Consider the following 25,841-nt stretch of genomic DNA (forward strand, 5'->3'; position numbering starts at 1 on the left):
GCAACCTTCGGCAGATTAGTCACTCTCAGCTTCACTGTGCTTCACAGGGATGTGTCAGTACCCATCTCACAGGATGTCTGTAAAGACAGCACAGGAAAAGCATTGTGCAGGGCCCTGGCATATAGTACTTCATGAAATGTTAGCTGCTGCTATTACTGATAATTGTGCATGTTTAGCATCTTGCAAGAAAATGCCAACAACATGGGACTTGGAATCACAAAACCCTGCTTTGAGTTTTAGCTTTGCCAATAACTGCATGGAATTTGGTTAAGCAACTATTTATATGAACTCAATTTTTTAAAATAAAACCTAAAAAATGAAGAATACCTCCTTTTAGCTTTACCTCATAGATTTGTTTAGAACCTCAAACAATGAGCACATGTGTGCTTTGTAAACCGTGAGTCCTTTCAAATTGTACTTGCTTTATCCTTGACCACACATCTAGCTGAGCCTGGGCCCACACAGCCTTGGCTGCTTTCCCAAGAGTGTTTCCTATACCTCCTTCCTGGAAGTCTGACGGTGCCCAAGGCCCCAGGAACTTCCCCGTGAAATGACTGATTAAGAGTGCTCAGTGATTTGCTTGACCGACTGCATGCAGTATTGCATTTGGAAGGCATGGAAATCTAATCATATTTTCTGCCTCAAGGGACTGAGCAGCTCCCCATAAGATTTTCCTGAGTGTGTCTCTGCAGCAGCTGATGGGAGTGATGTGACTGGTGAGACTGAGACAGCCTGGGGCTCAGAGCAGGTAGGAGTGGTCATGTAGGTAGAGGAGAGCACAACCAATGGAAGCCCTGGGGAAGGTCCTCACTGTGGCTTCCTAACTGCTTTTCTAGTTTCCAGGGTTGTGTGTTACAACTCTCTGAATGGATACCCATTCTGGAATGGTCAACAGTCCACCTTGCTGAGAGAGAGGAATTTAAATTCATTCCCCACAGTAGAGTTGGGGAAGTCAAAATATACATTTCAGCAGGTAATTGAATTCATTCCACAATGTGGTACTTCTTGCCACCTTAGTGAGCCAAGAGCCCATTACCTGCTCCTAGGCGAAGGCAGACGGTTGACAGATGTAAATTTCTTTGTCAGGTGACTGATTTGCAGCATCAACTGCTCCAGAGTGATAGCAGTCTTCCCTTCATATTAGTTTATGTTTCCAAATGAATTTCCTAACCTTGACCTGAACCCCATGAATACTTTCAAATCAGTGACTGCCTTCAGGTTCAAACTTACAGCACAGGAGAGAATAATTTCTAAGCCCAAAACTTTCTAAAATGCCTGGTTTTAAAGGAGAGGAGTTGGCTTTCAAAGGCAGTGTCTTATTGTGGGCTGCAATGATGAGTCAGCTCATTTTATGACTAATCCACTTATAACACTGCAAGCGGCCGTGCTGTTCTGAGTCTCGGCACATTCCTCCTTATTAAATCATGTCACTTAGAGGCCAAGAGCTCTACTGAGGTGTTCAGGGGTGACCATAATGTGGGAGGAAAAGAGAAAGAAAGGCCAAATAGGGTGGGAAATCTCTGAATTGGACTAACCCCCACCCCTGATTGTAATCAGAGCTGCTCAACTTTCATTTGTTCATTGTATTGTGGCACCTCACAAATACAATGTTTTCTGTAAAAAATGATTCTACTCCAGGGACTGTGATGTGATGAGAATTTTTTGATTAAATTTTAATTGACAAATAATAACTCTATACTTATGAAATACAATGTGATATTTTGATCTATGTATACATTATAGAAATATTCAATTAAGCTAATTAACATATCTATCACCTCAGCAAGTTATTGTTTTGTGATTGAGAACATTAAAAGCCTATTTTTTTCATGGTAAACTTTATTTCAATAGGTTTTTGGGGAAAAGGTGGTATTTGGTTACATTAGTAAGTTCTTTAGTGGTGATTTCTGAGATTTTGGTGCACCTATCACCTGAGCAGAGTACAATATACCCAATGTGTAGCCTTCTATCCCTCACCCCCACTCCCACCCTTTCCCTCAAGTTCCCAAAGTCCATTGTATCATTCTTATGCCTTTGTGTCCTCATAGCTTAGCTCCCACTTATCAATGAGAATATATGATGTTTGGTTTTCCATTTCTCAGTTACTTCACTTAGAATAATGGTCTCCAGTTCCATCCAGGTTGCTGCAAATGCCACTGTTGCATTATTAACTGTGGTCACCATGGAGTATGACAGATCACTAAAACTCTAGTCTAACTGAAACTTGGTACCTTTGGATCAACATCTCCCTTTTTCCTCATCTCCTTTCCCCTCAGCCTCTGGTAACCTTTCTACTCTGTTTCCATGAGATTGACATTTTTAGGTTTCACATATAAGTGAGATAATACAGTATTTGCCTTTCTGTGCCTGGCTTATTTCACTTGGCATAATGTCCTCCAGTTTCATTCATATTGTCATGAGTGACAGAATCTTCTTTTTAAAGGATGCATAGTATCCCATTATGTATAAATAGCACATTTTCTTTACTCTCTTTCATTGATGGACCCTTAGATTGCTTTCCTATCTTACCTATTGTAAATAATGCTGAAATAAACATGGGAGTACAGATATCCCTTCAACATATTAATTTTTTAACGTGGACACTAATAATCTTTGACAGTTCTCTCTCAGTAGCATCTGTTGTACTTTCAGTTTTGTGCGGGTCTGCTCAGTCATAGGCGCATAATGGCAGAGTGAGAAGAGTACTGCACAGGGATTCAGGAGACTACACAGGGATAGGCCACTGGTATCCTATTCCTGCCCCTAATTATTCTGTAACCTTGAGGAAATCTCATCCCCTTTCTCAACCTGACTCTCCCCCATTGGTCTCTAGGTGTTAACTCTTCTGCCAGGTCTGTCCCGCAGACCCTGGCCGACTGACAGATGAAAGGAGTACTCAGACACAGGAATGCAGTGTAAGAGCAGCTAGGGGACTGCCAGGCTCTAGTGGCCAAAGAACAGCAGCCCTGAGAAGCTACAGCTGCTGGGTTTTATTCAGCATAGGCACAATGCCGAAAGCATAGAGCAAACACAATCTGTGGGTAACATTTATCGTGCCCCTTTCAGGGAATGTCAAGGGTGCATGAATGATTCAAGGTCAGCTCCTGGTCAACATAAGTAAACAAGCCTGTTTAAGATAAATACCCCTACACTCCCTTGTACCTAATCCTTGCTTTCTGCCTCAGGGTTAGAGAACAGCTGACTTGAGCTATTCTCCCTTGAAGCTATGCAGAGCCTTCTGACCTTTCAGAAGGCCTGCTCCTTTCCCTATAGTTTCTCCCACCACTCTGACCTATCTCCTACAGTCTTCTATGGCTATTCCCAGGTGTGCAACTATGATATAGACAAGACTTGCTTTGGGTTATGTGTAGTTCCTGGTACCTACTATAAAACTACTAATCTCTGAAGTTATAAACCCCTGATGTTCACTTCCAGATATCAATGATTTTTTACACTTTTAATTAATCAGTACTAGAGACTACTTTTTAAATTGAATCTACATGGAAGCCCATATCTCTGGCACAAGGAAGTGAAGCCACTATGTTTGGGAGGAAGGTTACAACAATTGGCTACTCTCTTTCTTTTATGATTCCTACAGTGAACCAAGAGACATCTTTGGGGGAAATCTAGAACTATCTGGAATGTGTTTTGTAAATGATTGGATTAGATGTTTTTCATGCTCACTTCTAGTTACAACGATTTATGAATCTATGAGGCAGTACACTAGAATCAGGAAAGCATGATGTCATTAGAAGGTCCACAAACATCAATTCAGATCTCATGTATGGGGTATGGCAGCCAGGGACATATGCCATTGGGATCACTCTTAAGGAACTTGCTATTCAACTCTAAGAAATACAGTGAGCTGATGCCCTCTAAATATTAGGACCTTCAGGATCTGCCCCATCCTTCCAACTGATGCCACGTTCCTCACCCGCATCCCCAGCCAATGACTCAGTATGATGGGGTTATCAGAGTTTGACCATTTTTACCCACTGTGGGTTCCCTCTTTGCTGTGTCTTTGCTCTTTGTCTTCCCATTGGGTGGTCCAAGACTTGTTAGATTTGCCCAATTCTATTTCCTCCACTTTTTATCCCTCACAAGTATTAAACATTATGACCTCAGGTAACCTTTTACATCACTCTATAAAGCTTTCAGATGACCAAAACAATACTGATTAGTATTGGTTTATTATAGTAGGAATGAGACTTCCTTTCTACTAAAAACAAATGAGAGAATTAAGATGAGAGTGAGTGAATGGAAAGGAGAGGAAGAGGTCAGGCATTAATCATAGTATCTTGCATGTAATAAATGCTTGATAATCATTTCTCTTCAACACTAAGACTGGCCAGCTAAGCACCTGGATTCTCCAGGTGGTTGACTAAAGTTATCTTTCTCCTGTTTTCAGTTAAGTCATAAGGTATCACAGGTCTCTACACCAAGTCCTCTGGGCATAAATTTTGATTTTGGTACTAAGGACCTTTCTTCCCCTAGACTCTACTCTCAGTACCTATATCCTTATTCCTCTATTGTGGAATCAGTTGTTAGTATACTGATTCCTGTTCTGCCCTCCTTTTCTTTAACTTATATACCTATCCATCAACAAATATGTTTATTAACTGTGATTTGCAAAATGTCATATTTGCCACCATGGTGGGGGGGGGGTGGAAGTCTCATTTAGACATTAATTTTGGCCTCAGGGTACTTACAGGTGGTAATAGATTCCCAAAAATTACATTCATACTTTATTACAGTTATAAATACCTGGTAAGAGTATTTATAAGAGAAGTTCAGAAGATTCTCAGTTAATACTCAGAGGATAAAATTAAAAAATATATATTTTATATAAACATTATATTTGTATACATATTTTATATATATATATTTCAAAGTTTCAATATCAGATGACTTCTGGGAGAAAGTTGCATTCACAATGGGGCTAAAATATTAAGTCATTAGCGGAAAGCTGATCAATAAGCCATAATAATATGAACTGCTGTATGAATCAATCATCCCTTACTCCCTGTCCCAAGGTGGCAGTCAAGGGGCAAAGTACAGATCATAGACCTGAGAAATGTCTCATTAGAACTTAATCTATGAAGCCAAAGTAGACGCAAATGCCAGGAAAAGCATCATCATGATGCACAGGTTTTTAGTCACACAGGGTTATCCTCACACACCATCAGCACAGCCTTCAGACCACTGAGTTATTTCTGAAAATCTGTCATATGTTATTTTTTTCCAGATGGTAGTCTGAAAGGGACAGAATGAGAGAGGGAGCTGGAGAAAGAAATGAATAAATACGAATGCATCTGGAGAATGAGGCATCTTGGAATCTAGAAAGTGAGGCATCCTGGAAGAGAGATGAAGGTAAAATTTTAAAGAAATTTTTTAAATTATACCCTCACCATAAGTGAGGATAAGTTGAAAGGCACATAGACACATTAACTTGGATTTCCCCATGTAACCCAAGCATAGATAAAAATAACAAAAGAGGCCAACTCCACTGTATATTCTGAGTGCCCCACGTATGAAGAGTTGGGATTGCGACAGAATATGAGGAATGGAGGAAGGAGTGACTTCTAGTTCTTCTTATCAGTCCCCATAAAGGAATAAGAGAGAAACGAGACTTAAGTGGGCCCCGTCTTACAACCTCTAGAGATATGCACCATAAATTAAAACAATCTTCCAGAGGCCATATTAAGAGATTACAGAATAAGTTGGTGACAGGGTGTGACGCTACTTCTAGAAGATGGGGTGGTGGAAGGAGAGATGAAGAGTGGGTTAAAACAGATGCTTAAATTTAGACTGATGAGTATGCATAAGTGTCATTTTGTCTAAAAGCACAATGGACTAAATGACATCAGAGGTATTTTGTTTGTTTTTTTCAGTGTAATAGCTATTTTACAGGTGTGTTTGCCAGTTTGAAAGTTGAACATTAAGGTATTTCAAATCTAGGTCTTCGTTTGCATATGGACAAACAGAAGCTAAAACAAAACTCCCCAAATATATACCTTGGGTTCTTGGCTTCCCTTACTACTATTTCTCTCTTGCAGTGGGTATAGGCAAACCCTATGCTTTTAGTCAGCCAAATATTTTGGTTCTCTGAACTACTCGAAACCAAGCGGTGTCATTAATTTGACTTGGGACTGCTTTGGGGAAATGTACTTTTCTGTTAACTGTGGACTTTCTTCCAGAGTTTGGGAATGTGGCTCAAACATTATCACTAGTGTTACCTAAGTTCAGCCCTGAAAAGCGATTTTGGAAACTGAAATATAAACCTAACTTCATAATTATATAGAACCCGGAGGCTGTCTATATTTTATGATTTGAGAGAAATTTGGATTAGGAGTCTTTTATTCTCCGGCCTGGAAAACTCACAACAGCACAATCCTAGATGTACAGAGTAAAGAATAATGAAAGCAAAATTTGAGGCCACCACTGAGAATATTTTATGTACTCCACAATTTCATTTTAAAGCTTGGGCCATAGACAGTTGGCCTGCAACATGCATGGAGGTTCAGTGTTGCTTCTCTCCAACCTAGCTGCAAGTAACAATTCTAACCTCACTCCCCAATATCACCTTGCAGCCCAAAATAGAAACATTAACTTCTGACTTGTGCTTAATGCTTTCCTGCCTCTGTTCCCTTCTTCCACGCCATAACACTGTCTCCCTGCTTGCAGAGTGTTCATGATCTAGCTCTACTGTGAATGTGCCCTAACAATGAAGTCTTTTTAATTTTCCTAACCAGAATTAATGTTTCATTTTTTGAGATATTGTTAACATGCCCTAAAAATTTATGCTTTTCAAGTGCATCCTTTTAAAGTCAGTGACTTTTAGAATATTCTCAAAGTTATGCATTCAACACCAGTAATTTTAGAATATTTTCATCACTCCAAAAAGAAATCTCATTCCCATTAGCAGTCAGTCTCCATTCCACCTACCTCCCAGCCCTTAGCAGCCACTAATCTACTTTTTGTCTCTATGGATTTGCATATTCAGCACATTTAATACAAATGGAATCATAAAATGAATGGCTTTCTGTGTCTGGTATTATGCATTTAGGATGTTCTCAAGATTTATCTATGTAGAGCATGAACCAGTACTCTATCCCTTTATATGACTGACTTTCCCTTCTGTCAATATATCATATTTTATTTCTTAATTGACAGCCATTGAGTCATTTCCACCCTGAGTATTATTAATAATACTGACATGAACATGTATGTATAAGTTTTCATATAGGCATTTATTTCCATTTCTCTTGGGTAGATACCCAGCTAGGAGTAAAATAATCTGAATCATATAGTAACTCTACATTTAGCCCATTGAGGAACTGCCAAACTGTTCACGAAACTGGCTGCACCACTTTATGTTCTTACCCAAAGTATCTGAGCTTTCCAGTTTCTCCACATTCTCTCCAACACCTATTGTCTTTTTTAAATGTATTTATCCTAGTGGGTATGAAGTGATAATATCATTTGGTTTTGATTTGTATTTCCCTAATGATGGATGATGATGACTATCTTTTCATGGTTTATTGGCCATTTGTATATATTCTTCAGAGAAATGTCTTTCTTTAATTGACTTATTTACAGCTGTAAATTTCCCTCTAAGCACTACTGTAGTTGCATCCCAGAATTTTGGCATGCTATTTTGTTTACATTCATCTTGAAGTGTTTTATAATTCCCCTTGTGATTTTTTTCTTTGGCTTATTGTTGTTTAGGAGTATGTTGTTTAACTTCCACATGCTATTGAATTTACCAAGTTTCCCTCTGTTACTGATTCCATTGTACTTGGAGAACATACTTATTGTGATTTCAATCATTATAACTTTATTGAAACTTGTTTTGTGGCCTAATATAGATTCTATCTTGAGAAGTATTCAGGAGCACTTGAGAAGAGGATTTATTTTACTGTTGCTGGGTGGAGTACTCTATAGAGACTTTGTATTTAGTTTATTTATATTGTTGTTCAGGTCTTCTGTTTTCTTGTTGATCATCTTTCTGGTTCTATCCATTGTTTAAACTGAGATATTGAAGTCTCCAATTATTGTCAAAATTTCTATCACTCCCTTCAATTCTATATGTTTCTACCTCATGTATTTTGGGACTTTTTTGGTGCTTACATAATTATTGTATATTTTTGCATGAATTGACTCATTATAAAATATTGCTCCTAATTTCTAGTAACGTGTTTATCTTAAAGTCCATTCTGTCTGATATTAGTCTAGCCCCACTCCTGCTCTCTTTTGGTTACTGTTTACATGGTGTTTGTTTTTTACATCCTTTGACTTTTAGCCTATTTTTGTGTTTGATGTAAAGTGTATGTCTTGTAGACAACATGTAGTGGAATCATGGTTTCTTTTGATCCATTTTGCTAATTTCTGCTTCTTAATTTGAGAATTTAGTATAAATGGGATTACTGATAAGGTAAGGTAGGAATTATATCTGCCATTTTGTATTTATTTTCCTTATTTTTTGTTTCCTATCTCTTTCATTATTTCCGTCTTTATGTTAAATAGATATTTTCAAGTGTATCATTTTAATCACCTTGTTTCCTTTACTACTAATTTATATTCCTAGTGGTTACCCCAGGGGTTATAGCAATGACCTTAATTTGAAACAATCTAGTTTATTTCAATCAAATTGATTGAACCAGTATACAAAAAATTGTTCCTGCATAGATTTCATCACCCTTCTTTGTGCTATTGTCATACAAATAACTTCTTTACACATGATATACACATCAACACAAAATTATAATTATTGATTTATGCAGTTTTTAAAATCAAATACAAAAAACCTTTATAAACAAAAATATATTTAACCTTATCTTATATTTACCTATGCAATTATTTTTACCAGTTATCTTCATTTATTTATGTGAATTAAAGTTACTTTCTAGTGTTTCTTCACATCAGCTGAAGGATTCATTTAGCGTTTCTTATAGGAAAAGTCAAAAACTGAATTCTCAGTTTTTGTTCATCTGGTAATGTCTAAATTTCTTTTTTTATTTTTGAAGAATAGTTTGGTTGGATATAGATTTTTGGTTTCCAGTCTTTCTCTTTTAGCATTTTGAGTATGCCATTCCTCTGTCTTCTGGTCTCCATGATATCTGATGGCAAATCAGTTTTATTCTCTTTGAGCGAGCACCCCCTTTAAATGATCAGTTTCTTCTCGTCTGATGCTTTTAAGATTTTTTCTGTCTTAGGTTTTCAACAGCTCAATCAATTATTGTGGGTCTGAGCAAGGATCTCTGAATTCATCTTATTTAGAGTTCTTGGACATGTTTTCAGCCATTATTTCTTCAAATATTCTATGTATCTCTATCCTTTTGGGGTTACCATTGTCTATATATTAGTATGCTTGATAGACTGCACTCCTTCAACACTCTGCCAGGCAGTTAACAACCATGATTTAGCCTTTACCTCCTTCTTCTGCAGAAACTCAAAGTTAGCCAGAAGTAAGAGCTTAGGGCTTTCTCAGTTGTTTCCAGGGCATTTTCATAGGCCTAAACATTTACATAGCCCTATGTGCGTGTCTGTGACCTTCTAGATTCTCTGAAATATGTCAGAGCTTTTCAAAACACACTTCGGATCTCTTATTCCCAAGATTTCCTTAAGCCTTTTGGTTAGCCTATTATTTTCCTCAACTGTTTCACACTTCTTCAGGAATTAAGCTTCATGTTAGGTTAAATGAAGAAAGCTTTGCTAGTGGGTTCTTCTAGGAAACCACCGAACAGATCAAATAATGACAATTCTCTGATAATGGGACTTTGAAAGAGTTTTTGCCCCATTCTCCTCCCTTTGGTGGTTCTTAGGCTGCTGGATTTTACCATAATTGCAGGCTATTGGATTTCAAGACTACTATGGTGCTGGGGAGGGGAGGGGTGGGGATGCAAATAGGAAAAATTAAAATATCATGAAGCTCAATATTCATATCTAGATTCAGCTGGTTATCTTAAATGTTTTCAGGATTTCCATAAACCTTTAATTAGAGTTTTGAAAAAGTTAATTCTGACAATTTATGCTGGTGTTCTTACTGCTTTTAAGGAGAAGAACATTTTCAGGTTGACATTTTTGTTAATGTCCTTAGTCTTTCACTTTTAATGCACTTCTTCTACGGCACAAGTGAAACTAGGTAGGCACACAATGGTAAATATACATATATATATAACCAAAGGCAAGGAATTTAGATGACTGTGGGCTCAACAGTATGTTGTACCTAGGATAGTACATAGAATGAGCTAGAGAGATGCAAGATGGTGGTTTGTGAATGAAATGTTTAAAAATGAGGTTATGGAGGTATTGTGGTTATTGTTAATGATAGGTATGGGGAATGAGTAAGAGAGAAAGACTGAAGAAGGAAAGGTTAGAAACAAAGGCCAGGTTGTTGGACAATCCACTGTGGTGAATTTGGACTTCACTCAAGATTATTCCAGAAGAAAAGTTAAATAGGGAAAAGCAGTGAACCAAAATCTTTAAGGAATGAGGAATAATGATGAAGACATCATCTGACAATGAACTAAGAGGGGGCAACACGTATGTAAGCTCAGTATAAGATTCCAATAGGTTTTTAGGTAAAAGAAAAATAAGAAGTGTCTGGAAGTATCAATGAAGAGCAAGGAGGACATTTACTCCACCTCAAGACCCTTGTAGAAGAGATGTGGGGGAGAAAAAACCTATAGCAAAGGGCTTCAGGGGTGGCCATGTCCTCAGGAAAGATTCAGGTTTATATTAGAGGAAGAAGGTGATGAACATTTCATAAAGACATTGAGGGCATGGGAAATTTGTGGGGGAAACCCACGGGACACAGTGAGATGATTGTAGGATATGGGGAAGAAGCAGCAATACTGATGTACAGAGTCATGTGGGGTATTAGTGTCTGCAACATGATGGATTCCAAAGGAGTCCTGGGTTTCTTGTGTTGCCAGTAGTCACAGGTAATGCAGGTAGGGGTAGGGAGAAGGGTGAGTGATGGGGGTTTCTCAAGAGTGCAAAGAGATCTAGGGCTTAGATTTCACTCTTGCTAAAGACAGAGGTCCAGCCGAGATACCTCTTAATGAGTGAATAACTCTTGCCCTGTGATGATGGAGGCACCTTGCCTCCCTTTGTTCCTCAATTTCTGTTACTGTGACTGGGTTTAGCACAAGCCCTAACAAAAAACTCTTCACTGGCAACCACCTAGCTATGAACTCTTCTATTTATAATATGGCATGTTGGTTAGTACTTATTTATATTCATTCTCTGCGTATAAGACCAGATTCCTTTAACTAGATATCAAACTTCTGCAGCACAGAAGGCAGCTTTACCTAAGCAAATTTTTACATTTAGTTACACACTACCATCTAGTTCAGGAAGTCTCAACCCCCTCTTTTGCTGTAACATATACAACCATGCTACTCCAATGAGTGACAGTTTCTCATAGATACACCCAGGTCTTGATGAAACATTGAAAATGGATATAACTATACAATCATGTCTTGCAAGTACTACAGTAATTACCACAACTATTAATTATATACCAGTAATCATTCTCCACAAAGAATTGCTACAATGTAGATTCTATCTATGAAATGTAATTCTCAACACCCTAGCTGTACCTTTGACCTGCCTCTCCTTGTTCAGAAAGCATATCATAGAAAGAGTGGCATAGCTGCAGTGACAGTCATGCATTCACTCTAATGTTTAAATCATTTAAAAACATTAGTACCTAGAGAAAAAATTATATAAGGCCCATCTTAAAATTGTTTGAGAACATTAGTGTCATAACCACACTTGAGAACTACTGCACCTCAAAACTTTAGAGGATATATCTGAGTTCCCATAGATATTGGCACTTGCAGCCCATCCTGGGTGTTTTCAGTAATGTACATTCTTTAGGCACTGAATTTAATATGTTCTTTTATACCTTAGAAATCTTCAATGAGGCCAGGGCTCAGTGGCTCACGCCTGTAATCCCAGCACTTTGGGAGGCCGAGGTGGGTGGATCACGAGGTCAGGAGATCGAGACCATCCTGGCTGACACGGTGAAACCCCATCTCTAATTAAAAAAATACAAAAACTTAGCCAAGCGTGGTGGCAGGCGCCTGTAGTCCCAGCTACTCGGGAGGCTGGGGCAGGAGAATGGCGTGAACCTGGGAGGTGGAGCTTGCAGTGAGCTGAGATCGCGCCACCGCACTCCAGCCTGGGCGACAGAGCAAGACTCTGTCTCAAAAAACAAACAAAAAAGAAGGAATCTTCAATGAAAACATTGTTCTTCTATTATAGTAGCTATGCAAACTCATCAGGTTTGTATTCCAGCTTCATGATTTTATAGCTTTATGATATTGGGCAAACTGATTTCTCCATTCTCAGTTTGCATATCTTTAAATACATGTAAAATGCTTAGAATAGTGTCTAGTACTTGGCGAGTACTCAATAAATGTTAGTTGCTGTTATAAGATTATTATACTCACAAGTCATTTTGTGATGTTGATGTCTCTTTTGTATAATATCATTAAGGTGTACTTCATAGGGTATAGTATATATTTTAAGTTGCTTTATTTAAAAATGGAAAAGTTTTCAGAATCTTTTATAGTATCTCAGAATTCTCTTGATAAACAGAAATGTTATTGTTATCTTCATTATCATTATCATTATCATTGTTCTAGTACCACTTATGTGGTACTGGCTTAAGCCTTGTGACAGGCACTGACCTAAGCACTTTGTGTATACTGACTGACTTATCAAATCGTTATAACAACCCTCTCAGGTAAGTAATATTATTACATCCATTTTGCTGATGAGAAAAAATTAGGCACAAAAAGTTTTAGAAACTTACTCAAAGTGCTAGTAAGTGCCAGAGATGGAATCCATACCCAAGCCATCTGGCTTCAGGAATCCACATATAACCCCAACACTCCACTGCCTCTCACAAGTAAATTATAGACATTGTAACTGATGGGATTGTAGCTACAGTTTCCAAAGCTAATCCAGGGCAGCACACCAGCCCACTTGGAAGAGGAATCTTGCACTCTGAGGTCATTTCCAACCCTCTGTAGGTAATGACTTTAAGAGTCATGACTCCTCATTTGTTCATCAAATAGTCACTTCACAGTGTTTCCAGCACTGTTCTAGGCTCTGGGATACAGTGTTGAAAAAAATAGATAAAACTGCTTTCAAGGAATTTGTATCCCAACTGGGAAAGCAGATAGTAAATTATGTAATAAGTTAAAGGACAATAAATGGAATAGAGAAAATAATGTATGGAAGGAGAATAGATTATGCGTGTGTATATGAGGCGGAGTTTGATTTTAAACATAGTAATTAGGGAAGACATCACTGAGAAAGAGTCATCTGAGCAAAGACCTGAAGGAGGAGATGAGAACAAACCATATGGCTATCTGGAGAAAGAGCATTGCAAGCAGAGAGAAAAGCCAGGACACCCAGCAAGAAGGCCATTATGTCTAACTCAGAGTGATTCAGAGAAAAGATTGGAGATTTGAAGCAGGAATGGGACATATTGCATGGGGTCTTATAGACTTTTGCAAAAACTTCACGTTTTCTGAGTTAGATGGAGAGCCACCACAGTGATTTAAACATGTAAATGACAAGATCTGACTGACAAATTTAAAATATCATTATGGCTTATACATTGAGACTAAGATGTAGGGAGTAAGGTTGGAGGAAACAGTGATCTAAGAGGCATTTACAATAATCCGGGTAAAATATGATGTTGACAGGGATCGTAGTGGTATCAGTGGAGGGTGAGTAGCAGTAAGAGTCTAGATATACACTGAACGTGGAACATGAGAGAAACAGGAGTCAGGTGACTATGGTTTTGGCTTAAGCAACTGAAAGGATAGAATTGTCATCAACTGAGATGTAGATAATTATGGATGGAGTGGATTTGACTGAGAAGCAGGGAGTTTGCTAGATCAGTTTGAGATATGTTGAGCTTGAGATGTCTATTAGCATCCAGATGAAGATATTAAATAAAAAGATGGATGTCAGGAAGGTCCGTCAGCAAAAGGGAGTGAGTGTAGACAGAAAAGAGAAGTCCTAGGAATGAGCTCCTCTGTATTTCTTAACCATGAAGATATCAGGAAGATGAAATCAGCAAGGGTTAGTGTGAAGGAATGAAACCAGGACTATGTCTATTTGGCAGCTAAAGGTAGAAAATGTTGGCCTGGCACGGTGGCTCACACCTGTAATCCCAGCACTCTGGGAGGCTGAAATGTGTTAATCTGCTGAAGTCAGGGGTTCAAGACCAGCCTGGCCAACACGGTGAAACCATGTCTCTACTAAAAATACAAGCAATAACCGGGCGTGGTGCCAGGAGCCTATAATCCCAGCTATTTGGGAGGCTGAGGTAGGAGAATCGCTTGAACCCGGGAGGCGGAGGTTGCGGTGAGCCAAGATCATGCCATTGCACTCCAGCCTGGGTGACAGAGCGAGACTCTGTCTCAAGAAGAAAGCAAAAAAGTAGAAAGTGTTTCAAGAAAGAGGAAGTGATCAATGCCACATGCTGCAATGTGTAGGTGACTGTTTGTTAGAGGAACAGTGTCTGGAATGGTGAGACGAAAACCTAATGATGGTGGGTCAAGGAGAGAATTAAACGAGAGGAACTGGAGACAATAAGCATAAACAAGTTTTTCTAGTAGCTTTGCTATAAAGAGGGCAGAGAAATGGGGTGGTAACTAACTGAGGAAGAAAATGAGGTCAGCAGATTTCTTTAAGATGGGAAAACTGCTCTATTTGTAAGCATACTGATGGGGAAGATCTAGTAGACAAAGGGAATTAAATGTCAGGAAAGTGCGGGGAGAATGGCTCCAGTGTGTCATCAGGCTTCAGGGAAAGGGTCAGATGCTCTGATGAAGGTGTGAGTCTTCAATAGGCGCAGATGGCTCATGTCAGGAAAGGAGATCCAGGCTCCTGGGGCAGACTGCGTGGGGTCACATCTAAGCCCACACATGGCTTTACTGCGTATTTTTGAGTAAATTATTTAATCTCCCTGAACCTCTGTGGTGCTTGAAAAATACACCACAGATTATCTAATGTATAGTAAGGGGTCAAGTAGCTATTGCTGCTTTAAGAGAAAATAAACCTTAATAATTTTGCTAATGACAGAAGAAAATCTTTCAGCATACTTTCTGCATTGTCTACAAGCATGTTTTCCAAAATTTGAGTTAATCCTCCTTCCTCTGACGTATTTTCCAATGGCACACATAGATTTGTGTATTTTGCACACACTTTGCTTCGTCCATGTCATGGACTGCTCAGGAAGGTAATTATCCCAGCAAACTAAGCTGCATGAAAAGATAAACTGCTTAGTGGATTAAAATTGCATATTTTGTATAACCCGATAGCATAAACATCCTCGTTTCGCTTGTTGCGTGTCTCATAAATCTCTCCAGGACGTCTACTGCTGCTGCTTTGGAGTTCTTCCATCATCACCTTCTTTTCTCTGGTGTTGGTGAAGCAGACAGAAAACACCTCTGGCAGCAGCACTGCTCCCTGTCTCCAGGAGATGAGCTATGATGACACCCGCCTCTCACAGAGACACAGGGGTTGTGACAATTTAATAGACTGGAAAAATAATTGAGAGAGAAAACCAACAATTCTTCCCTCCCTCTGGAGAGGAGGATGGGGTTTCATTAAGGGCTCAGATGCTTAGAAGCAGTTGGCTGTTATTACAAGGGCTTTCTGCTGGCAACCTTTATGTACTAGTGTTAATCAAAAAAGGCAAGTGGCTTAATGCCATTTGCCACTGGAGCGGCCTTTCTAGCTTAGCTGCCACTGTAATGTCGCAGCCTTTGTGCAGGTCCTGGCAGTTTTGCCATAGGCATTAAAGAATCATTTGGGGAGCATTTGTTGACTGTCTATTTAATGGTCAGACAGAATAGGCTTAAGAGAGACTGCAGTTAGAAAGGAGGAAGTATGGACATAATTGTTAAGTCAGGTACAAGAGGTATAAAGTATGTCCCCAGAGATCTTTATTCCGATACAATACATTCCTCAGTTCTAAGATTCTATGTATTTTTAAACTTTTAAGTTTAGGGGTACACGTGCAGTTTTGCTAGATAGCAGACTCATATCACAGGGGTTTGTTGTACACATTTTCATCACCCAGGTACTACGCCTAGTACCTATAGTTTGTGGCATTTTTATCCTTTCCCTCCTCCCACCTCAGGTAGGCCCCAATGCCTGTTGTTCCCCTCGTTGTGTCCATGAGTTCTCATCATTTAGCTCCTATTTAAATGTGAAAACATGCAGTGTTTGGTTTTCTCTTCCTGCAATAGTTTGCTAAGGATCATGGCCTCCAGCTCCATCCGTGTTCCAAGATATTCTATATTCTACAGCTCTGACAGCTTCAACAAGCCTGCAGCCCACCTTGGCCATTCATCCCCCACTCCCATGCCAGTATAAGCATTAGGAGCACCTGAAGGCTAGTCTTTAAGATTGTGTATTTTTATACTTTCTACTGACTTGAGTTTCTTGTATTGCCTTGCCTTCTTGTTTCCTATGTCATTTCAGTGGCTATAGTGACTGACAGATAGTAGGTATGCAAATGCTAACTGAATAGCTAAAGTCTTGACACCAACTCAGTAGTTTTGTTATCAGTGTCAACACCTGTAACTTCAGTTTTCAATCCACATATCAATTCTCTGCTGTCTAAACTAAAAATTTCTCTGACTTTAGTCTCCATGACTACAGGGTATCTACATCCCTCATACTCAGAAAAGAGCCACATCACAGGCACCAAGTGAATACTGATTGCCTGGCTAACTTCTATACAGGATGTACAAATGAGGAGGAATCCAGAAGAGAATGGATGAGAATATGTCCTCAGATTTTGTCAATGTGCTTGTATTCCAAGCACGCTACCAACACTAGCTTTACTTTTGCGGATTACCTCCTTTTCCTTGCATCTACATTAACTCTGAATGCACATTCCACACTTCCACATAGTCATCATTGAGCTCCATAAAACAAACCGGCAAACTCACGTGGCATGAAGGCGAGGGCATCCAGGATCATTTTAGATTCAAAAGCTGACTGGAAGAGTGATGACATCTGACATCTTGGCACTGGAATTGGTGTCCCTTGGGCTGCCAGGAAAGCTGCCTCGAGTATAGGAACACTTTTCATTTAGAAAATGGAACTTAACTCTGTGTGTGTGTGTGTAAAAATCAAGAGGTGAAATTTATAGGAACACATATCTCAATTTAACACCACAAACCTATAAAAATTGAGGACTACTCTGTAATATAGCAAAATCATCCAAGGAAATATTCAAAAAAGGTCTAGGTGACTATCCAGAATATCAGAGAAAGCATTTCTGAGTCAGGGAAGTGATCAGTTAAGAAGATATTTAAGATCTCTTTTAACTTGAAAAGGCAAGTGTCCAAGAAACACGTAAATCTATGATTATTAGAAGTATTATGATGGCTATTATTTATTAAGTACTTAATATTTGCCTGGCACTATGTGAAGCCCTTTAATTAACATCATTCCTATAACAGATTTATGAAGTAGGCAATGTTCTTATACCCATATTACAGGTAAGAAAAATAGGTTAAGGTAACTTCCCCAAGGGCACCTACTAAGAACAGTAGTCTCCATGGTTACTTTCTTATGGTTTTAATTACCTATGGTCAACTGCAGTTGGAAAATATTAAATAGAAAATTTCAGAAATAAGCAATTCATGAGTCTTAAACATGCACTGTTCTAGGTGCTGTTATGAAATATTGAGCCATCTCATGCTGCTCTGTGAATCATCCCTTTCTCCACTGGATCCAAGCTTTAGACCCTACTCACCCATTGTGACTTAGTAGCTGTCTCAGTTTTCAGATCAACTCACAGTGCTTCTGTTCAGGTAACCTTTATTCTACGTAATAATTGACTCACAGCCCAAGAGTGGTGATGCTGGCAATTCAGATATGCCAAAGAGAAACTGTCAAGTGTTTTCTTTTAGAGAAAAGGTGAAAGTTCTCAACTTAAGGAAGGAAAACAAAATCACATGCTGGGGTTGCTAAGATCTGCAGTAAGAATGAATTTTCTATCTGTGACATTGTAGAGAAGAGAAGAGAAATTTGTGATAGTTTTGCTGTTGCACCTCAAGGATGGCAAAAGTTACGGGTACGGTGCATGATTGGTGTTTAGCTAAGATGAGAAAGGCACCAAATTTGTATGTGGAAAACAAAAACACAGATGTTCTGATAGATGATAATTAGGTTTGGTACTGTCTGCAGGTTCAGGCATTCACTGGGGGTCTGCGCACACTGCCGCAATCTCAGCCTGCTGCAAGCTCCGCCTCCCAGGTTCAAGTGATTTCCTCTACCTCAGCCTTCTGAGTAGCTGGGACTACAGGTGTGAGCCACCACGCCGGGCGCACTCTCATCATTTCTATTCAACATAGTACTGGACCATTCTAACCAAAACAATGAAGCAAAAGAAAGAAAAAAGAGGCATTCAGTAGGAAGTGAAATTGTCACTATTTACTGATAATATGATTTTATATATAGAAAACCTTAAAGATCTGGTAAAAAAAAAAAAAAAAAAAAACCTGCTAGAACAAATAAATGAATACAGCAAGGTCTCAATCTTGTAAAAGGTTCTTGGAAACTGCAACTTTCAGTGAAATGACCTATAATGAAACCCTTTTTTCTCAACATTATAATTAAACAGCACAGAAGGACTGTGAGAATGGAAAGAGTAGTGTGACTAAAAATGAACATTTACAAAGACCCTGGGGAAGGAAAGGGTATGACATGTTGGAGAGCCCAAAAGGTTGCAGTTTCCAGATCCAAGGAGGGAGTGGCTCTAAAGGAAACTGAAAAATCAAGCTGGGGCCAGATCATGTAAAGCTTTGTAGGTATTTAAAAAATTTAGATTTAATCCTAAGTGCGTTAGAAAACCAAGGATCAACAGGATAATCTTGGTGAAAGTGATACTTTTACTTTGCAAGCTGTAAAGCAATAGCAGATATAATGTATTTTTCATTAAAGATAAAAGACCTTTTCAGCCTGAAACATTGAAAGTCACAGTCATCCTAATTCTCCACTACCTAATTTCTCTAGCACATCTCTCTTCCATAAAAGGATATTCTCCTAAGTAGCCACAACATCATGATCACATTTAACAAAATAAAAAGATTGAAATTATACAAAATTTTAAAATAAAAATTTCATGGGAATAATAACCCTGAGCCTCACAGAAGAGACAGTCCCAAATATAACAAAGATTAGTTTAAGTCCTACTTACCTGATAAGAAACACTTTAATTTAACCCAAGCATATTAAAGCATATTAACCCAAGCATATAAAACACTTTAATTTAACCCAAGCATATTAAAGCATATAAAGCATATTTAACCCAAGCATATGTAATTTTAAAACTACCATTCTTAGTAGGAAGACATATATGTGCCACAAGTTACTGATTGACACAGCTGGGCCTAGAAATGTTTTTCACCTTTAGCTCCGTCCAACACCATCATCTCTATGTACCACTAAGAAAGCGTGGGGATTTTCCCTTGTTTTCAAGGGCAACAAGGGAACAGTTTAAGCCAAGTCCTACCAAGAATTGCTTTCTCTCCAGGTAATCCATTTTTAATAAATCAGTCTGAAGTGTAGCACTCCATTAGCATGCTTCATCTCTGTCAACATTCCAGAGGTGTTCAGTTGGCATGGTTAATTCCCAGACATTCATCTTACCTCTATAACAAGTGGCTAACCTCAGATAGAATTTAGAGTCTTGGACCTAGTCATGAGGCACTGTTTAAAGTCAGTATTTTATCCATGAGCCCAATGGGAATATTGCTTATGACAGTTTAATACAGCTGCAGTATTAGAGCAATTTATTTTCAGAAACCTACACCAATGCCTTCTTTTTCTACTCCCCTAAATGCCACAATGAGATATGTTTGAGCCATGAGAAGTCTTACGGTACAGGAGAAGAAGAATAAGATTATTAACTGTTGCTATATTACCTACGAGTTTCAGTAGATGTCAGTTCAACAGCACAATAGATCAATAACTGTATATGCATTTCAAAATATACGTTGACTTAGAGCCTCCCTGTCTTCTCAGAGAACATATCCGAAACAACTTATTGGGGAACTGTAGACCCTCCATCATTTCTCCTCACACTCACTCTCTGTTCATGTATCTCTAACTCCTCAGGAGCCAACACCTGACGCTTGCATTGAAAGATGGTTATTCGAACATCCCTTCCATGTGAATGTCACATAAAAGCATCAAATTCAGTGGGCCACTGTTTGCTTATAAGTGCAATAACTGATCAACCCTCTTTCCCCATTAAGTTCATAACTTGGGAAAAAACACAGGAGGAATATATGGTACAAAATATTAGCCTATTCCTGGTAAAACTGGATAGGAGTCCTGGGGCTGATTCCAAATTGCAATTTCTAACCCCCTCAGACATCCCAAATTATATTTAACTACTGAGTCACATGCCAAGAAACATAAACATTGCAGGCTTCCTCCTGCTGTCTCTATTCCCAGTTACCTTACCTATTCTAATTTGTAGTCTTCTTCTTTCTTCTTTTTGAGACGGAGTTTCACTCTTTCGCCAAGGCTGGAGTAAAGTGGCATGATTTCGGCTCACTGTAACCTCCACCTGCCAAGTTCAAGCAATTCTCCTGCCTCAGCCTCCCGAGTAGCTAGGATTACAGGTGCCCACCACCATGCCCAGCTAATTTTTGTATTTGTAGTAGAGATGAGGCTTCACTATGTTGGCCAGGCTGGTCTTGAACTCCTGACCTCAGGTGATCTGCCCGCCTTGGCCTCCAAAGTGCTGGGATTACAGGCTTGAGCCACTATGCCTGGCCTTCTAATTTGTAGTTTTAAATCTCACTCTGTGGTTTGGGTGCTGTCTTGAGTTAGATTGTAGGCCTATGTGAACTTGAGTGTTACTTACCTACTCAAAAGACCTTTCTCACTTAGCCTTGAGTTTCTGTTTGGAGTCCTGTGGATTAAGGATGGTATGAATCCTACTGCTGGTCAAGTCAAACTGATCACCTGGAAAAGCCTGAGATAGTCCATGAATTTAAGTGGATTGTAATCCAATTATCTTTCTAAATACGAACATGATTTTGCTTACAAAATACTGTCAAGTCATGTATGATCAAGGATCATTATATTTGGTGTATAAGATTGTTTTGTGTTTTGTTTTCTGGGCAGTGAGGAAGGAGAGAAGGAGAGAGAGGAATGTGTGTCTGCGTGCATGTATGTGTTGTGACAGAAAAGATAATATTCCCTTATTTCCAATATCTGATGGCAAATTCTAATTTACTTTTTACAAGTACATAACTTTTAAAAATCAATAGATGAAGGCCAGGCGCGGTGGCTCAAGCCTGTAATCCCAGCACTTTGGGAGGCCGAGATGGGCGGATCACGAGGTCAGGAGATCGAGACCATCCTGGCTAACATGGTGAAACCCCATCTCTACTAAAAAATACAAAAAAACTAGCTGGGCAAGGTGGCGGGCGCCTGTAATCCCAGCTACTCGGGAGGCTGAGGCAGGAGAATGGCATAAACCCGGGAGGCAGAGCTTGCAGTGAGCCGAGATCCGGCCACTGCACTCCAGCCTGGGCGACAGAGCGAGACTCCGTCTCAAAAATAAAATAAAATAAAATAAAAAATAAATAAATAAAAAATAAAAATAAAATATAATTAATAGATGAATATTAATGAAGTTCAATTTACCATTCTGTTTTCTTATGGTTAGTGCTTTTTGTGCCCTGTTTGAGAATTATTTGCCTACCTACCTACCTCAAGATCAGATGTTTGTCTATCTATGAGAGAAGATATTCTCCTACACATTATTTTCTAGAAACTTGTTCTTTTATTTTTCATGTTTAGATCCATGATCAAATAGAAATTGAATGTTTATGATTTAAGGTAGCAGATGAGCTTTACAATTAGGGCAATTGTGCTGGAACCATTTATTGACAAAACTTCATTTCTATAAGTCAAGGGACTGTGAATATGTATCCATTTGTTCTAAGACTCTATAGGCTGTTCGGCTGATCAATTTATCTACTCCCTACCTATATCATTCTGTTTTAATTTCTGTAGCTAATTTGTCTTGATTTCTGGCAGAATAGGTTCTCTTACTGTATTCTTTAAAATCAGCTTGTCAGTTTCTACAGAAAAAATAATCCCTGATATTATTTTTACTGATATACTGAGCCTAGCAACGTGTAAGAGAAATGATATCTGTAAAATAGTAAGACATCTAACTCATGAACATTAAATAACTTTTCATATATTTTGGTGTTCTTTAGTTTATCTCTGTAATATTTTCTAGTTTTCTGAGGAATTTTGTGTATCTTCTGTTATTTATTCCTAGATATCTAATGTTGTTTGAATTCCAATTTCAGTGGTTTCAAAAATTTATTTTCTAATTATTGTTAGTATATGAAAATGCAATTGATTTTTATATTTCACATCTTAATATTCCCCTTTTATTCCTAAAATTTTGGGATTATTTAAATTTTTTTAAACCTTTCCTTCTTGCTTTTAATTGATGAATTAACATTGTACTTATTCTTTTGTACAGCATATTTTAAAATAAGTATGCATGGTGGAATGGCTACATCAAACTAACATGTATTTCCTGAAATACATTTTTTTTGTGGTGAGAACACTTAAAATCGACTCTTAGTGATTTTCAAGAATAGAAGACATTGTTACTAATGATAGTCAGTGTGTGATACATTAGAACTCTTAAACTTATTACCTCTAGCTAACAGAAATTTTGTATCATTTGACCAAACAACATCCCTGCAGTCCCCATCCCAGCCCCTGGTAACCACCATTTTCTTCCATGCTTCTTTGAGCTCAATTTTTTTTTATTCTACATATAAGCTACATTATGCCATATTTGCCTTTCTGTGCCTGGCTTATTTAATGTAATGACTTCCAAGTTCATCCATGTTGTCTCAAATGATAGAATTTCTCTTCCTTTTATAAGGGTTAATAGCATTCCATTAGGCATATAGACCATTTTTCTTTACTCATTCCTTGATGGTCACATAGGTTGATTCCATATCTTGACAACTGCAAATGATGATGTAAGGAATATGAGAGTGCAGAGTTCCCTTTGAGATACTGTGACTTCATTTTCTTTGGATATATACCTCAAGTGGAATTGTTAGACCATATGATAGTTTCATTTCTATTGTTTAGAAAAACTTCCACAATATCTTCAAATATTGGCTGTACTAATTTACATTCCAACTAACACTTGTTTTCTTTTGTCTTTAAGTAGCCATTCTAACAGGAGCCGGGTGATATCTTGTTATAGTTTTCACTTGCAATTCTCTGATGATTCATGATGTTGAACATTGTTTCATATATCTGGCCATTTGTATAACTTCTTTTGCTAAATGCCGATTCAGGTTCTTTGCCCACTTTTAATTAGAATATTTAAGTACCTTATATATTTTGCTTTCTATTAAGTTCCTTATATATATTGGATATTAATTCCTTAGTAGATATATGATTTGCAAGTATTTTTTCCATAATCCATGAGTTCTCTCTTCACCCTGTTGATTGTTTTCTTGGCTGTGCAGAGGCCTTTTAGTTTCAGGTAATCCCATTTGTCGATTTTTGCTTTTCTTACCTGTGCTTTTGAGGTCATATTAAAAAAATAATTGCCTAGACCAATGTCATAGAATTTTCCTCCTATTTGTTCTTCTAGTTGTTTTACAGGTTCAGGTCTTCTGTTTATAAATTTATTCTACTTCGATTTTTTGTGTGGAATGTCAGATAAGGGTTTAATTCCTTTCTTCTACATATGGATATATGGTTTCTCCAACACTGTTTATTTAGGAGGCTACTCTTTCCCCATTGTATATTCTTGCACATTTGTTGAAAGTAGACTGTAAATGCATGACCTTATTTCTGAGCTCTATATTCTGTTTCACTAGTCTGTTGTCTGCTTATACATCAGCAGTATGTTGCTTTGTGTAGCATCTTTTGAAAATGGGCAGCCTAATATCACCAGCTTTGTTCTATTACTGAATATTGTTTTGACTATTTGGGGTCTTTTGTGTTTTCACACAAATTTTAGGATTTTTTTTTCTATTTCTGCAAAAAATAACTTTGGAATTTTGATAGAGATTGCATTGAATCTGTACATTTCCTTGACTAATATATTTTAACCATTTTCTTCTAATTTACGAAAATAAGATATCTTTTCGTTTAGTTGTGCCTTCAATTTTTTAAATTAATGTTTTTAGTTTTTCATGTATATAGTTATTTTACCTCATTGGCTAAATTTGTTTTTGAGTATTTTAGTCTTTCTGATGCTATTATGAGATCATTTTCTTGATTTTCTTTTCAGATGGTTATTTTTATAGAAATGCTACTGGTTTTTGCATGTTGATTTTGTGTCCTGAAACTTTGCTGTCTCGTGAGTCCTGTTTAACACCATCAGTGGATTTTCAGAAACAATGACTTTAAATGAAATGACATACGGCAGGTCCTTGAATAAAGTAGATTCCTTCAGTGCTGTTTAATTATAATGTTGAGAAAAAAGGGTTTCATTATAGGTCATTTCACTGAAAGTTGCAGTTTCCAAGAACCTTTTACAAGATTGAGACCTTGCTGTATTCATTTATTTGTTCTAGCAGGTTTTTTTTTTTTTTTTAAACAGATCTTTAAGGTTTTCTATATATAAAATCATATTATCAGTAAATAGTGACAATTTCACTTCTTTCCTTCCTACTGAATGCCTCTTTTTTCTTTCTTTTGCTTCATTGTTTTGGTTAGAATGGTCCAGTACTATGTTGAATAGAAATGATGAGAGTGCGCCCGGCGTGGTGGCTCACACCTGTAGTCCCAGCTACTCAGAAGGCTGAGGTAGAGGAAATCACTTGAACCTGGGAGGCGGAGCTTGCAGCAGGCCGAGATTGCGGCAGTGTGCGCCAGTCTGGCGACAGAATGAGACTCCATCAGAAAGAAAAGAAAAGAGAGGAGGGGAGGAGGAGAGTGAGCATCCTTATCTTGTTCCTGGTCTTAGAGGAAAACTTTTAACGTTTCACCATTGAGGATGATGTCAGCTGTGAGACTGAAACACATGGCCTTTATTGTGTTGAAGTATTTTCCTTTGAAACTTAATCTATTGAGATATTTTATCATGAAAATATGTTGAATTTCATCAAGTGCCTTTTATGCATCTATGAAAGTAATCATCAGAGTTTTGTCCTTCATTCTGTTAATGTGGTATTATCACATTTATTTATTTGTATATGTTGAATCACCCTTGCATGCCTGGGTCCCAGTAGATCATGGTGAATGATCATTTTAATGTGTGTTTGAATTTGGATTGCTAGTATTTTGTTGTGAAATTTTGTATCTGTGTTAGGGAAATTGGCCTATCATTTTCTTTTCCTGTAGTGTCCTTGTCTGGATTTGGTACCAGAGTAATGCTGGTCTCATGAAATGGGTTGGGAAATATTGCCTCCTCTGGGATTTTTTTTTTTTTTTAAGAATTTGAGAATGATTAGTATTATTTATTCTTTTATTTTTGTAAAAATAGGTTCTCACTCTGTTGCCCGGGCTGGAGTGTCGTGGCTATTGATAGGCATAATCATAGCATATTACAGCCTTGAACTCCTAGCCTCAAGTGATCCTCTTGGCTCAGCCTCCCAAGTAGCTGGGACCACAGGTGCATGCCACTATGCCCAGTTCCTCTTTAAATGTTTGGTAGAATTTATCAATAAAGACATCAGGTCCTGGGCTTTTCTTAGATGTGATACTTTTTTAAATCACTGGATCAATGTTTTCCTTCGTTATTGATCTCTGGGTTTTCTTGATGATTC

At 38.0% G+C, this 25,841-nt stretch overlaps 1 long non-coding RNA gene across 1 annotated transcript in view; it reads left to right on the forward strand.

Annotated features, from left to right (window-relative positions):
* The first annotated feature begins 620 nt into the window (after positions 1-620).
* Positions 621-25,841, forward strand: part of LOC104658582 — a 65,238-nt gene continuing 40,017 nt past the window's right edge. The window contains exons 1-2 of the long non-coding RNA XR_747444.2: positions 621-748; positions 5,246-5,370. This is a non-coding gene — a long non-coding RNA (uncharacterized LOC104658582). The remainder of the gene's footprint in view (positions 749-5,245; positions 5,371-25,841) is intronic.

Source organism: Rhinopithecus roxellana, chromosome 3 (assembly GCF_007565055.1).
Source record: "Rhinopithecus roxellana isolate Shanxi Qingling chromosome 3, ASM756505v1, whole genome shotgun sequence".
NCBI classification, from domain to species: domain Eukaryota; kingdom Metazoa; phylum Chordata; class Mammalia; order Primates; family Cercopithecidae; genus Rhinopithecus; species Rhinopithecus roxellana.